We start from the raw sequence: 16,791 nt of genomic DNA on the forward strand, positions 1-16,791 counted from the left end.
ACAAGTCGTGATAAGATGGTCATGAAAGTCCGACTAACCTTTTCGAGAGGTAAAGATAGTTTGTGCTTCCCGTGTTGGCGGCCTTGCATAAATTATACTTGTGACGCAAACCGTGATGTGGTGAGATGAAAACTGTTGGCCTGATCTGGCTGTGCATCTCTTTGGCTGGGTTAGGGGACATCGTGATGCTGCTCGGCGAGTTTGTTGGTATTGGCAAGTCATGACGCGGACGGCTCGACATGCGGGGCCAAGGTAATGGCACGGTCTTTGGAGAGGCAAAGCATGCGCGGACGTCTTTGGCATGTGGGGCCAAGGCATGGCGCAGACAGATTTGGCATGTGAGGCCAAGGCATGGCGCGAACTTGGAGAGGCGAAGCGTGCGGATGGCTTTGGCATGTGGGGCCAAGGCATGGCACAGACCTGGAGAAGCAAAGCATGCGTACGGCTTGGAATGTGGGGCCAAGGCAATGGCGCGGACGGTTTTGGCGTGGTAATTGGTCTTTGCGCGACCGGTTGCCCCTTTTTCCTTACTTGGCTCAAAATATGAAATATGAAATCCTTTCCTTGTTCAAACTCCCAAGTATCACGCGTATAAAAGGAGGGTCGGCCTCTCCTTTTATTTCACACCTATTCATTTATTTCGGCCGTGTGGTAACAGTAAAGCAAAGCGGATAAGAGAATCCCTGGTATGTCTTCCAACACTTCCTCTTTGCCTTGTTTTTTCTCCTTCTTCTTTCTTTGTTTAGGTGCAAACCCTAGCTATAGGCGTACTTTTTCATTAACTTGTAGAAATATTGTTATTCTGAGTTGGCATGAATGCTAGCCGTAGGTATACTTTGCACGAACTTGTAATAGCATTTAGGCGTGAATGCTGTAGTGATGTTGGCCGCCTAAGTTATTGTGCGAAGTAGGTGTGCACGAGCATTGTCATTCTCTTCCCGTGAAAAACTAGCCTTTAGGGTTTCGTCCTTTTCCTGGTGTGGCCGTGTGCATGGTTACCTTGGTGGGGCGCGTCTATTCGGCTGGGCACAAATTTCCTGTTGCGTGAAGCGGTGATGCAGGGTCTGTCAGTCCCCATTCCTTCGCATATGTGCAAAATGACTTTGAAACTAATTGGCTTGCGTCCAGGATGGATCTCCTGTGTCTGATGAAATAATTTCCATGCACTTTCAGTAATAATCTTTCTTTCGTATTGTTCCATTGTAGTTATCTCGGAGATGAAAGCAGCGTAAGAGAATTTTCGTTGGGATATCAACAGTTTCTGCCGTACCGAAGGATATTGGAAATTCCAAGCCGAGCATAGATTATGAGTTCTTTACAATATCCGCTACAATTAGAAAAAAATCATCCCAAATATGTGTCGATCCTCCTGACTGGTTTGGAAAGTGAAGGAGAGGCCCAGTCGGTTCGGCCGGAAGTGTAATAAGGTTTTGTATTCATAGGAAAGAGTACCATGCTTCTCCCATTGACTTTAAGATCAGTGTAAGCCTGTTGCGTCCCTTTGAGAAATGGATGCACTTCATGATGAGCCAGGAATGCGTAAAGGCCAGTTTGGCCAAGGCGCAGATTATTGATGCTGTCGCGGCTTCCGCAGTTCTTCAGATTAGGAAAGATATTCCAGGCTTGGTTGCTTTTATTTCCAGATGGTGTCCAGACACTCACACGGCCATATGCAGGTGGGGCGAAATGACTATTTCCTTGGAAAGCGTGGCCTTCTTGCTGAACCTTTCTGTATTAGGTAGTCTCGATATCAAGTTGTCTGCAGATGAAGAGAAAATGCACGCCGCTCTGGTTGAGAAATCAAAAGGATTCGTTCGGAAAGAAAATGAGACGAGGTGCTTCTATGGTTGGTGGGTAACCCAGTGGTTTCTAGATGAGTTGGAGCCGAATCAGAAGAACAGTCCTCTCCATGTTGCGGCGTTTTTGGTTCTTTAGTTATCTAGAGATATTTTCGATGAAGGCTCGGGTAAGAAGGAGATAAGACAGGAACTTATTAAATTTGCCGTGAAACTGGCAAAAGGTGTCGTTCTCCTGTTTCTCGGTTCTCTGTACACACACTTGGATCAGCTGGTTGCGGAGCATTTCGAAAAGTATGCTCCAAAAACATTGGCAGTACTCCCTGAGTCTTGGGGAGGCTCTAGGATACTGCGTTGGTCGAATAGGCGTCCAAGGGTTGGTTCGAACCTGGTTAGATTCCTTGACAATTCGCACATGGTAAATTTTCGTCCATGGGTTCCGCTGCATGAGTCCATAACTCAGATCAGTACCTTCGCTCCTGCTCCAGGCATGTCTTTGACTTCTGATAAAGAGGATACGAGTGTTAGAGAGATGGTGTTTATGCGAAGTTGCTCTCCTGGTTTCGTGCCATCTTTCTTTCGAGGATCTTGCAAAGTGGTCTCTTACAACATTGATAGAGTGGCTTGGCATATGGGTTTTGACCAAGGGGTCCCATTTGTTCGTCCGCCGGATGTTCCAGAAGTTTCGTGGCTAACTATTCTCGATGTTATTGTTCTTGAGTCGGGAAAAAGCCTCCCTTTCCTTCTTGCGGAACGAAATCCATCAACAACCTCTAAATACAACATATTCTGGCAGGATGAGTTTCTCGTTTTCCACGGGTTCGTAAATGATGTGGTAGAAAACCGTCACGGTAAGCCTTCTCCTGCGGTTTTGGCGGAGCATCCACTGCTGAGAGATCCCTCTTCGCCCAAGCGAAAATCTGTTATCCCGAGTGCAGATAGTCCCCAAGTGAAAGAGCGAAGGTCTAAAAATCGTGCAGGCGGTTTCCAGTAAGATTCCACATCTCTACCGACTTTTAGTTCATCCAACATACGGGTACGTATGATTTTCTTCTTAACTTTAGTTAGATCGTGTATATCCTTGTTCCTTTCCTGAGTATCCGTCTTCGTATCTTGCCAAGGGTCTCAGTAGCGTAAATGCCTTTACCAAACTCGCAAACAGTTAGAAAACCTCGCTTCCCGAGACGGAGAGTGTCGGTGCTGATCCTATCCATGACGATGAGGAACCCAAAAAGGATGATGGTTTAGAATCCAGTGATGATGAGAGTAATTCTACCGATAGCAGTGCTGAGTCTTCCTCTAGTCGGTCTGCAAGTGAATCAGTAAGTCTTCCACACGTTTTTTTTTTCTTTCTTTGAAAAAATGTCTAATCTGTGATATTGCAGGAGGAAGCCGATTCTGAAGATGACCCTGAGACGGAGACTGGTGGAGATGCAGCTTTGTCTCCAACTGTGGCAGCTGTGCCGAGCGATCTCGGAATGGATGTTGAAGAAAACATCATTGTTTTTCAGACAAAGAAAAGTACTCCAGTGTCCGCAGGTGCGATTGTTGTTAGGAGTCCCTTGCCTGTCGCTGATGTAGTCGCAGGCGCCCCTTTTAATCCTCCTTACCTAGTTCCTCATCGGGATCACATGCTGATTGGAGGGTTTAGCGTGCCAGTTAAACATGCGGCACTATACACTAAGATCTGGGAAAACTATGGTCATATTGCCATGACCAAGCAAATTAATAGTCGGTATGCGTTGGTTAAACGTGTGGAGGAAATTCTTTCTTCGATCGACGACATGTGCAACGTGACAGGTCATACTGTTTTTGGGGATGCAGTCACAAGCTGGAGGTTCCATCGTGACATGTGTATGAAGTTCGAGTTCAATGATCCTTGGTTCGTCAAAGGTTTTTCTGAGGTTGAAAAGATGCTGGCTGAAACAGTCGAAGCTCCTTTTGCGGATATGGTGAGGAAGCACAAATTGGAAGTCGAAAATCTTTCTAGGAAACTAAAGTTGAAGAGGGCGGCTCTTCAAAGCGCAAAGGAGGCTCTCGCCAAGAAGAGCAAGCCGTTGTTGGACACATTTCTGTCTTTCTGAACTTCTTATTTTGGGTTTTTTTTTTTTGAAAAGAGAATGAAACGCCTAGTTTGTGGTTTTTATTTTCTGGATTTTTGGTTTGATAGACAAATGTTACATTGATGGTTTCGATTATTCTTTTGGAATGAATTGTTTTGGTTACGATTGCATGTGACGCAGACATCTCAGAAAACCATGGGACCGTGTGTTGGTAGATGTCATGGGATGAAGCATAACACGACTATCGGTTTTATCATTCTCGTGGAATCTTGAAATAGGAAACCATGTATTTTGTATAGGTAAGACTTACTCGGTTTTTAAGATCTCCCTGATGAAAAGGAATCCTCCTGGTGTTAGACCGAGTCTTGTGGGAAACGTAGCCATGACTTCGGAAAGTCCCCAATCATTCTTTGTCGCGTTGCCGATCCCTGGGTGGATCATTCGCTTCTAAACCCCTCGGAAGTCCCTAGCCGTCCTTTGTCGTGTAACGACTGGTAATTGAGACGCCTGGTAACTGGGTCGTTGTTTCCTGAGCGGATTGTTTGATTATACTGTCCTGACCTCTAGGTCGAGGTGCGAAATCGAGAATTGAAAATTGACATCATGACCGAAATATCAATCTCCCACTGTAGTCGTAATTGTTTGTGGGTGAAAATGGTTTCTGTTGATTTCGGTAATTTCGGGTGTGTGGGTAAGAAACGAATTTAAACCCTAAACAATGTACTGCAAGGGAGTACTTTAGACTCGAGAGATCAATCTGTACAAGTCCGGCGTAAACCAAGAAATGGCCGTTCCAGAATTGCTTCGGTCACAAAGTGAAGGAGAATGGGTTGGTTTTGGGGAGGGAAGCAAGGAAAGTGTTGAGACCAGAATAGTTGATTCTGGAAGAGTAGTTGTTTTCTACGTCTTGTATCAGAAAGTGGGAAGCTAACAGATGGAAATCTAACAAATGTTTTCTGAGTGCTGTATGCTCCTGACCGAACTTGTTGTTCGGTGGAAATAGGTAAGACCTATTTATACAAGTCGAAGTGAAACGTACTCTGCTCTCATTAAGGAATGGTAAATGAGTGAGTAAATGGGAGGAGGTGATGACCGGTCACGCTTGGAATTGATGTTCCATAAAAGAAAGCGTTTCACCATTACTTCCCATGTTTACTAACCGCCTCATTCTTATTAAACTTTCTTATAACGGGCGTAGTGTACGCCGCACTCTGTAAACCGCCAAACCAATACCCAAATAGGATCCCCAGGTTTGTGATATGTCTTGATGTCTCGAATATTTTCATGGAAAACATGTAGCATGTTGTTTTTCCCTAGAAAGTCGAGCTTGGGAGGCTTGTTGGCTTGGTGACATTCGACAGTTGAGATTTTGCATCTTAAGAGGAAATGTAGTCTTTTATCGTCGCACGCTTCCGTTCTTTGGTAGTCACATAAGGAAGGATAGTATAGAGGCGCGGAAAGGTTGGCATGGCATGACTTGGCGAGGTTTGGCATGGCCAAACTAGGGTTTCGGGCCAAAGGTTAGCATGCGTTATCTAGTAGCCTTGGACGGCTAGGATTTGCTCCTGGGATTGAAGGGCGGCCGTTGATTGTCGCACACCTTCGTTTCGGTAGCCGCATAGGGAAGGCCAGCATGGTGGCGCGGCTAGGTTGGCATGCCATTGGAATGGCGTGCCTTGGTGCGATTTGGCGTGGCCAAATCAGGGTTTCGGGCCAAAGGTTACCATGCGTTGTCTGGTAACCTTGGATGGATAGGATTTGCTCTTGGGATTGAAGGGAGACCGTTGATTGTCGCACGCCTTCGTTTTATTAGCCGCATAGGGAAGGCCAGCATGGTGGCGCGGCTAGGTTGGCATGCCATTGGCGCGACCAAATTAGGGTTTCGGGCCAAAGGTTACCATGCGTTGTCTGGTAACCTTGGATGGCTAGCATTTGATATTGGGATTGAAGGGAGACCATTGATTGTCGCACGCCTTCATTTTAGTAGCCGCATAGGGAAGACCGGCATGGTGGCGCGACTAGGTTGGCATGCCATTGGCATGGCATGCCTTGGCGCGGTTTGGCGCGGCCAAATTAGGGTTTCGGTCCAAAGGTTACCATGCGTTGTCTGGTAACCTTGGATGGCTAGGATTTGCTCCTGGGATTGAAGGGCGCCCGCTGATTGTCGCACGCCTTCGTTTTAGAAGCCGCATAGGGAAGGCCAGCATGGTGGCGCGTCTAGGTTGGCATGCCATGCCCTGGCGCGGTTTGGCGCGACCAAATTAGGGTTTCGGGCCAAAGGTTACCATGCGTTGTCTGGTAACCTTGGATGGCTAGGATTTGATCCTGGGATTGAAGGGTGACCGTTGATTGTCGCTCGCCTTCGTTTTAGTAGCCGCATAGGGAAGGCCAGCATGGTGGCGCGGCTAGGTTAACATGCCATTGGCATGGCATGTCTTGACGCGGTTTGGCGCGACCAAATTAGGGTTTCGGGAAAAAGGTTACCATGCGTTGTATGGTAACCTTGGATGGCTAGGATTTCCTCCTGGGATTGAAGGGAGACCGTTGATTTTCGCACGCCTTCGTTTTAGTAGCAGAATAGTGAAGGCCAGCATGGTGGCGCGGCTAGGTTGGCATGCCTTGGCGCGGCCAAATTAGGGTTTCGGGCCAAAGGTTACCATGCGTTGTCTGGTAACCTTGGATGACTAGGATTTGCTCCTGGGATTGAAGGGAGACCGTTGATTGTCGCACGCATTCGTTTTAGTATCCGCATAGGAAAGGCCAGCATGGTGGCGCGGCTAACATGGCTAGGGCAAGCTTCGTTTGGCATGGTAGGGCCAAGGGCTTGGCATGCCGTTTGGAACATGGTGCGCCTAGCATGGCTAAGTCCAAGGCAAGGTGCGTTTGGCTTGGCGAGGTGGGGCCAATGGCTTGGCATGGCGTTTGGCAGATGGTGCGGCTAGCATGGCTAGGGCCAAGGCAAGGTGCGTTTGACTTGGCGAGTTGGGGCCAATGGCTTGGCATGCCATTTGGCACATGGTGCGGCTAGCATGGCTAGGGCCAAGACAAGGTGCGTTTGGCTTGGAGATGTGGCTGGCATGGTTTGCCATTGGCACAGTGGTGCGGCTGGCATGGTTGGCATGCCTTGGTGCAGTAGCGCGGCTGGCATGCCTTGGCGCGGAGATGTGGCTGGCACGGTTTTCCATTGGAACAGTGGTGTGGCTGACATGGTTGGCATTCCTTCGCGCAGTGGTGCGGCTGCATGGTTGGCATGCCTTGGCGCGGTGATGTGGCTGGCACGGTTTGCCATTAGCACAGTGGTGCGGCTGGCAAGGTTTGCATGCCTTGGCGCGGAGATGTGGCTGGCACGGTTTGCCATTGGCACAATGGTGCGGCTGACATGGTTGGCATGCCTTGGCACGGAGATGTGGCTGGCACGGTTTTCCATTGGCACAGTGGTGCGGCTGGCATGGTTAGCATGCCTTGGCGCGGTAGCATGAGAATTTTAGGGTTTTGCACAGATGATGTCAATCAATGTTAAGGGTTCTGCCGTGGAACATGACACATAGAAAGAAAAAAGGTACCCTGATAATTCTTACGTAAGCATGCTGATCGGTTCAATAAATGTGCTAATGGTCATAATGACGTCATGTCAGATGTGCGGTTTTACGATTTTAACCCTAGGCTAAAAACCACCATCAACAACTATATATTAGTCGGTCTTCTTGTACATAACTGTCATGCCGACTTATGTTGATTGAAATGACCATTTTCCTGTGTTCAAATATGCTAATAGTCGTCGGGTAACAAAACAACTATCTTGAGGACTATAATTAGTCGGATTTTTAAGGAAACTTAAACCTTGACGGCGAGTTCTAAATTTAAACTGCATTGATTCACTACCCCAACGGCTAGATTCGGGCGGTATCCTATAAATAAACTAGTTTTCTCTACAAAACTACACATACATATTTACAAATACTCTACAAAACTCAATTCACCATCTATTTTTTCTAACTCTCTTCACACCTTTACATACATTCATGGAATCCTTTGACTTCTCCGAAGATTTTGCCATTATCAAAACATGATAGGCCAAAAGTCGAGTTTCCGATCTCTCCACCGTAAGGGTGAAACCCGAAACCTTTTGGGCAAAGATATATAACCAGTATAAGAGAGACTATAGGAATCCAAAGAGAAGAATTCTTTAACAAATTCATGATTGGTAGAAAGTTATACAAAAAGGCATATGTGATTTTATACATATCCAACAACGGATCTTCAACGCTAGCCACTTTAGCTTTTTCACTCAACAATTTATAAGTATTTTTAGAGTTTCTTTCACATGAGCTAAGTTGTTTGATCTTCTAATAAAACAACATTAACAAAGTAAGTTTGTGTTGTGTTTTTGTAGCATGAAGTCGTAAAGCGCGCTACTTGGAGGAAAAGGGGAAAGCATTCACATTTAATAAAAGCTATCATCCATGGTACCCAAAATTCCGAAGTATGAATCGCATGGATATTCCTTCAATTCGGCCAATGAAGAATGATAGTTTTAAGACTTATAGTAGTGGATCTCTACTTAGACCCTCACGAGACTATAACTCGTCCACTAGGGTCGCCTAGGAGTTCAAAGGCTTGATGCACGTGCTAAGTGCATCCGTGATTCCCACAAAAGTAGTTAGATTTTATGTTTCAATGAATGTACTAACCAATATGGACTGAGTAAAGTTGATAATATCCTTTTAGATAACATCCTTTTTTTGTTGGGTATAACTATACATCGGTGGGGTTTTAACATGCATAACATGCCGACTAGGCATTCTCGTCATTCTCTAAAATTACAACCCTGACGACCACTTTGTTGCCGACAGGTTAAGAAATTAATACCTTGCCGACCAATGAAGCATTTATAACACATTTCTCTGATTAGTGTTAATCCAATTAGATTCCCTTAATTAGTTTATTTATTTATTATTTTAAACTTTTAATTTTTTTCCTTTTCCTTATTTTTTTTAAATGTTTTTTTCCTTAATTTTTTTGCTCTTCCAGATTTTTTTAAAAAATGTTTATTGAACTTTTTAATTGTTTTTCTTAAACTTTTTTTAAAAACTTTTCATTTATTTTTTTCATTTTTTCTCTTTCCTTCTTTTTTCTCTCATATCAAAGAAATGTGCAATAGATTGTATCTCCCACAGACCCACGTCTTACATTTTTTTGTACTTAATTGATAGATTATGATTAAATCGAAAAATTAGGATTTTATGACAGCTATAGAGTGAAGTTCGACTGATTAATTGTAACAAATTATCAACCGAACTTCTCATTTTTTTTCACTCTGAATGTGTTGATGAACAGTTTGGCTAATAATATGAAGAACAATGCTAAGTTCAGCTATCCTATTTTTGATCGAATATGCGAACCTCTGAGTATTCTTCATATGCGAAGTACGTCCAAGGTTCGGCTAACAAGTTATTAGATGAACCTAGGTATGTTTTACAAAAACATAGATTCGGCTTGTCAGCCGAACCTAGCTAGGTTCTGTAAATAAAACAGAAAACTTAAAGAATTAATTAGAGGTTTTGTAAACTTAAAATGAATTAAAATTCTAGTGGGTTCTGTGTTCACGTTAGTTGGGAAATAACCCTAGAAAAGTTTTTACCGGCTTCCAAGAAAAGAAAATATGGAAGAGAATTGGTCCGCATCTTGAGTTAGACCATAATATTTTGACTATGTTAAGAAATCATTTCAAGGTTATGATTCATCTATGAGATTTCGATATGCCTACACTTTCCAGTGACATTGTGGTGTTTTGCAAAGGTGACCCAACCTTTGTTAAACCCAAAATCATCCGATGTATGCTCGGTAGCAGCAGGAGTAAAAATTATAATTTGTTTTTTAACGAGGGTTTTTTAGATGGATAAAATTGGTATTGGTTTATTGAAGTGATTGGAAGGAATCATATTTCATGTTTAGATTGTGTTTTAAACTTATGAAATGGAACTTCGGGTTAGAGAATTTTTCCTAAACTACTAATATAGTACATATGGATTGTGGGTGTTTAATTTGTGCAGATTTCTTATGGTCTGATGTTGTTTGTTTCTAACTTGGAGTGAAACATGTGTAAATATTGGAAGATATCGATAAACTAGATGAATTACGTATTCTGTACTTGAGGTTTAATTTAGGAAGAGTTTTATGTATAAGGCTCGTTTTCTTTTAAAGTGTAACCTAAACCAAACCTAGAATAGTATTGTTCTTTGTTTCGATCTGAGAAATGAAATTAACGAATATTTTGTTATGCTGTAATTTTTAGGTAGTTCGAGTTCAAGCTCAAGTAATGCTCAATGGTCGAGATCAATCTCAAGAAGTTCTTGATTTACTCCAGTCTCTCCATTATCCAGTCTCGTTGATATAATTGATGCTGAGATCGTAAGCAGTGCGAAAGGGGTGATACACCCAATGATGGCTTCCTTACTTACCTGCCTAAGAGGGGGTCGCGTCTACGGATAATAATCTTCTCTAACTTTTTTTTTTGGGTATTCAAATTGATTAATGATAAACTCCCAAGATCATCGGTATTATAACTTCCTTTTATTTGTTTACGGGTCTTAAAAAATAAAAAATAAAAAAAATAAATATATATAAAAGATAAGGGAGGGCATTGGTGTAATTTCGCAGATTTAAGGGTATCTTAGTAACTTAACGTATTTTGATTAATATGGAAAATAAATTTCCATCACATTTTAGACTGATATTGAATTATTGTATCCGATTTTCATTTTTTAACTTACTTTTGCTCATAATATTTCTTTTTAATTCATTTTATTTACTAAAATTCTCCTTTTCTCTATTATATATTTATTTTCTCTTAAATATAATAACAACTATTTATCTATATCGACCCGATAAAAATTTGATTTTTCTTTTTTTGGACTCGAACCGCACGGAAACTCAATTTTTGTCTTTATAGGCTAAGCGATGGAAGTTTCCCGTAACGAGGTGCGCGTTCATGTATATATTCCACATCTTTCTTCTTCAGCATTCATCTACTTCTAATCTCAATGCAAATGATGAAAGAAAACAAATTTTATGTTACCATTTTTTTTCCCTTTTTTGTTTCTGTTTATCGGTTACTTTTTTTCTTTTCTGATTTTTCTTCCCTGATAGTGTTTTTGTTTTTAAATCTATCGACATAAGCCTCTACAGATTTAAGCTTTTCTGAAACACCAATGTTTTTAATTCCAGCAATAGCTTATGACACTGTCAAAGCTTCAGAACTATGTAATATAAATGCAAACTCTGTACCTTTTTCAGTGGATGCTTATCATACATATTCAGTCATCGGACGGACTGCTCAAACTGAGCTTGTTCCAAATGAGACTGAATCTGCAGATTAGTCTTCCCCCGTAGTAATCTATTATTTTATCTTCAAAATAAAAAAAAATTAATATATGTTTCCGGATAGAACCGTTGTGTCTTTCCATAAGGACATGCATGCCCATGTCAATATTATTGACACGACCCAATTTCTTTTCTTTTTTCCGTCTTTGTAACACAGGAAAGAACTCTTTATTTGTTTGATATTTGTGTCTTATACTTCTAACAGGATATATAAGCAGATCTGTCATCCTAGTTGTCAAATTTAACTCTTTTAAAATCCTAAGCTCCTTAGGTTCCACGTTGAACGGTGACCGTCATCCTCATACAGAATTGTTCCGTTTCACTTTTCCTCAAAGGACAGAAAAAAGAAATTCCCACTTAAATTTCGTGCGCAAAACATAAAACCCAAAAAAAAACATACCAAACGCATTTAAGTTACATTCATAAAAAAATTAAAAATAAAATCAAATAAAAAAAAAAAAAATGCTTTCTGTTTCGCTCAATTTCTGCTCTCACATCTTCTTCCTTTTCCTCTATTTGGTAATCTCACATATATCCATCATCATGAACAATATCAACTAATGTTCCAGTGAATGGGAATATCTTTAATCCCGTTTGATTAGGGTTTCGTTGTCATCATCATCTCTATTTTGATTGATGTTATTAAGGTTCACTTTTTTATTAGGGCTTTGTGATCTGTATATCCATATCAAACATACCGATATCTGTACAACCCTATTCTCTGATTTCAGAACCGTAATCTGATTAACTAACTCTTTCGTTTTATTTGTTACAGAGATTAACGTTGATTCACGGTTGAGTTTTTGTAGAAAGAAGAAATCCCATCGAGACCAAAGTAATATGAACCAAGTTTTGTGTTTAGGGTTTCAATTAAATCTTTGTCTACTGTTGATTCTTCGTCTCTTTTATTAACGATAACAATATGCTTTCCTAAGAGCAAAACCCTGCATTCCTAACGCTATTCTCATCCATCAATTTCTTTGATTTGTGTTTGGGGTATTTATTTTTCTCCTTCCGGAATCTTCACAACCCTAATCAAAATCGCGCCTATTTTTAAATTCTTCTTTTACTTATTGTCTTACAAACGATCTTTTGTTGTAGGTTATGATCTTTTATCATTTCTTTATTCTGTTCATTTTACTGCCTTAAAGTTTTGCTAATTATATTTCTTTTCTTCGATTTTGTAGTTCTTTTTTCATGGCCTGATGAAGACGGTTGGTGCAATTAAAAGGTAATATTGTTTCTTATGCTTTTATCGTAACTGAATTATACAATGATTCTGCAAGTTTTGTTAATCTACTAGCTCTCTTTTGCAACAGGATACTTTTTCGTATTGAGTGTAGAATGAAACCATTTCATTTGTGTATTCTTTGATTCATGTTCTTATCAGTAGAAGACACATTTTTGGCTGGTGACATTTATCATGGTTACTACTGCTAATCCTAGCTTCTTAATTGTTCACGGACGTAAGTAGTTGTCGGGAGAGTGATAAGTAATATATGGGTATTTGAAAAATGAAAAATGACTCAGAAAATTAGACTGAACGGAGTGGTATTGATGGACTCATTGGGTTCCCTGGATTTAGACTTGGCAGCAATCAAAAGAGCTTTGATGATATCTTCATTGGTGAGCTTTTACTATCTTCATAGCATTTACTGTCCCCAATAGTTTTGATTTATTGGGCTTACTTTTTAGTGACATGTTTATTAAATGTTACACTAATAAAATTCTGGATATTGTTGCATCATTATCTATAGTATTTTCTTACTCTCTGTAAAGCCCGCAATTCTTTTGAGTAATTCTGGATAGATACGATCCTTGGGTGAAGTTTGATGCAATTTTGGAAATTGATAAAATTTGCTTGAGTAATTATGCTGCTGGATAACCCTGATTTTTAGTTAATACACACGTTGTGCCTACCCAGATTCAACCACCGAATGTTTTTGATTTGAAATTCAAGTTTCAAGAATTATATATTGCTGAATGGTTATGGCTATCTGTCTTTTTTACATCTATTATTGTGAAATTGTGAATTATTCTATATTCATTATTGTAGGTTCAGTTATATTTCGGTGCTAAGTTCTTCTTTGTATTTTTCGCTTTACAGAAATTCTTGGTTCCGGTCTTTCGCAGTGTACGGGTTCACTAAGTGGTGCTTACAACTCCACGAACCAGAAGTGTTATACCGGAGATCTATGTTTGGTAAAACCCCTGTGCTTTACGTGTTTTTGTGCAAGAACATGCTGAGATAGGAGTGGCCAGCTTTGAACACTTGATTCTATTATTAATTTCGGATGTACCTCAATGTTTCTTCAGACTCCAACAAGCCTAAGCAAAACACCATTGGAAACCCTTAAACCTGTCTCCTCCCTCTCTTTCAGAAATAGGACAACAAAGATTGGGTCTCAATTAAAACTTTCCAATCTCTTCTGTAAGTCTAATAATTCAACACTTAGGGTTTCAAAATTCACCCCCCTGCCCGTGAAGAGGTTACGGAAATCACTGAGGTAGAAGAAGAAGAAGCTGAGACACAGGTATAATTACAGAATTATGGATTGATTTTTTTTTTTGTCTCAGTTTAGTTTTTTACTTTTTCTGAAGGTTAATAATAGAAGAACTTTGTTTAAATGATTTAGTCTCTGGTGGGTTCTTATGTTAAAAATTAGTGTTCTTAGAATTGTGTAATAAGCCCAATTCATGGATTTCACACCTTTTGTTTTCCTCCACTGTATCCCAATTCCCTACAGTTGTAAGTATTCTAAACTTAGAGATTAAAGGATGACAAACAAAACTAACACCAGGGACATCAAAAAGAAAGAAACTTTAGCATTTTAATTAGACTATCAATGTTGTATTATGTATCTTTGCTCGGGGATACTGAGTGTGTATGTTACCTGTAGGTATTTACCATTACATGGAAATTACATAAGGTAGTCTTGAATGCGAGTATGAATGATCAATTAATTTTATTTGTACTAGAAGAAAACTAGCTTATCAGTTAGGAGTGTAGTTTCATTTCGTAGCAAGAATGGTTTTTATATAATCAGAATGAGGAATTTCATGTGATAGATAGCAATAGGGATTAATATATAATCTTGAATATCTTTCTGATATATTGTTGATAGTTTATTGGAGGTACTAATCAGGTTTTGAGTTAGGTATGTTTGTTTAATTTATGAAGTATGATTCGTGAAGTTAGTAATGTTAATATGCTTGTGTTTTTATTTTCGCATAATGATCTAGGCCATTGTGCTGTAAGTGGTTAAAATTTTGACAGCTCAGGACAGTGTTCTCATCCACTGCATGGTCTTTATTTCAGTTTTGCTTCTTTGCTTAAAATAAACTCTATTTGAACAGGAAGATGAGGAGGATGATGCTCCCTTGGAAGAGTTAATTGATGATGCTGAAGAAAAATCAACCTCAGTCATCATGGCATCACTGCAGTCATATAAAGAAGCTCTGGCGAACAATGATGAGTCTACTGTTTCTGAAATAGAAGCTTTCCTCCAATCCATTGAAGTAGAGAAAGTATCTCTTGCAAATGAAGTGAAAACCTTGACTGAAGAACTTGCTTCTATGAAGGACCGGACTCTTAGAATTGGTGCAGATTTTGATAATTTCAGGAAGAGAACAGAGAGAGAACGACTATCACTTGTGACAAATGTACAAGGGGAGGTGGTCGAGAGTTTTTTTGTCTGTCATGGATAATTTTGAGAGAGCTAAATCTCAAATTAAGGCAGAGACTGAAGGAGAGGAGAAGATCAACAATAGCTACCAGAGCATTTATAAGCAGTTCCTCGAGGTTCTGGGATCCCTTGGTGTTGTATCCGTGGAGACAGTTGGGCATCCATTTGATCCGTTGGTGAGTTTCTGCTTTAATTAATTTTTTTTAGTTTGATTTGAATTCTGAAAGTATACTTTGATTGAAAATTTGGTAGTACGTTTCTTCCAAAGATGAGACTTCGAGCTGAGAATATGCTTCATCATTTTTAGCCATTTCCTGGCCAAGAGTTCACCTATATTATTAAATAAGACTAACCCGTCTAGGATTGTAAAGATAGGTAGAATGGACCGCTCCTAACATGTATTTATGTTCTTTATGATTAGTGACGGGTTTTATTTAAAACCTGTACCAGGTCTTGATCTGGGCATTCAAGGATTACTTTAAGGACTGAGGTGTTTAAATAGTTCACTGGTAACTTCGCATATGACGGTGATGCTGGTGTATTTGTACTTCTTTTTTACTCACCTAGCCCACTTTATATATTTATCATGTGCAGCTGCCTTTGTCTTCAATGTAACTTTAGACCTTACAGTATGGTAGCTCTATTAATTTGCTTGAAATGCATTTACTGTCTTGAAATGAATATGATATAATTAACATATAACCAGTGGAGATGTAGAAAATATAAGTAGTTATGAAGCTCTTCGGCATACAGGGAATTGGCATTTGTTGTAAATTTAAACAACTTTTTTTTTTGTTATGAATGTAGTCATCTTCAAATAGTATGAAAAATTAGTTTATTGGTATAATAGAGTAGATGACATTTATGGAAAGCTACAAGTGCTTGACTAAGAAACAGTGACTAGGGACTGCATTGTTTCCAAGTTGGTCATTGTTATTGTATGTATTACAGGTCTTTGCTCCTTTGGTAAAGATCATAAGCGCGATATGTACTAGAAGTTTGTCACACCTGCTACTAGAAATGATCTTGATACTGGTACGATCGTCTACAGGAACTGAAAGTCCTAGCCATGGCAGTGAGAAGAATACGGTCGCGGGTATCGGAGTTGGATTTTAGTTCTACGGCTTTAATGATAAAGTTTACCACGTCGTCTTTGTATCCTACACTCATCCACTGAACATCCTTATGTGAGTATCTAAGAATTTGAGAAGTTTGTTTTTTTGGATATGAGATGCGAATGTAACAAGATGCAGTGAGAACAATAATGGAGTAGCTGTAGTACTTGAGAATTGTATAAGATCGTAATTGCTGTTATGGATACAGAATATGTTGAAATTAAGTTCTTTTGGTAGATGCTATAATTTTTGCTTGGTCATTTTCCAAATTTTGAACATAGATTGGCAAGCATAGTTACAGATGCATTAGCATTGCATAATGTCACGATCTTTTGTTTTATTTGCATTCTTTTGCAGAGTCAAAGTGTCAATCATCCAGCAACATTCAAATGAGATAAAAATGAAAAAAAATTGAGGCATTGAAGGCTTGGGTGTTGTGTTTGAAGGGAACTTAGTTCACAGTTTGTTTTTTGAAGCAACTTGGTTCATAGAATTTAGCATATCATGGTCGTACTTCTTCATAATGGCTCTAGGCACTGGGATGGAGTTTATGGGTTTTGAATCTAAGTCATTTTTAGAGATGCAATCAGCTTTAATGCATTGCGAACCCGGTGCGCAGACGAGCTATATATATATATATATATATATATATATATATATATATATATATATATATATATGTATATCAATTTTCACTATCGTTAATATATGCCCAGTGCGTAGCATGATACACACCAAATCAAAATTC

General features: G+C 39.9%; 1 long non-coding RNA gene across 10 annotated transcripts; it reads left to right on the forward strand.

The window, feature by feature from the left end:
- Positions 1–11,641: 11,641 nt before the first annotated feature.
- Positions 11,642–16,289, forward strand: LOC113331600. 10 transcript variants are annotated; one of them, XR_003351059.1, is made up of 7 exons: positions 11,649–11,761; positions 12,018–12,077; positions 12,430–12,473; positions 12,562–12,868; positions 13,350–13,776; positions 14,600–15,104; positions 15,379–16,289. It is a non-coding gene; the product is annotated as an uncharacterized LOC113331600 (long non-coding RNA). The 10 variants fall into 10 exon arrangements; XR_003351053.1 differs by having other exon boundaries at positions 11,677–11,889; XR_003351057.1 differs by having other exon boundaries at positions 11,642–11,761; positions 12,018–12,473.
- Positions 16,290–16,791: the final 502 nt, after the last annotated feature.

Source organism: Papaver somniferum, unplaced genomic scaffold (genome assembly GCF_003573695.1).
Source record: "Papaver somniferum cultivar HN1 unplaced genomic scaffold, ASM357369v1 unplaced-scaffold_125, whole genome shotgun sequence".
NCBI lineage: Eukaryota > Viridiplantae > Streptophyta > Magnoliopsida > Ranunculales > Papaveraceae > Papaver > Papaver somniferum.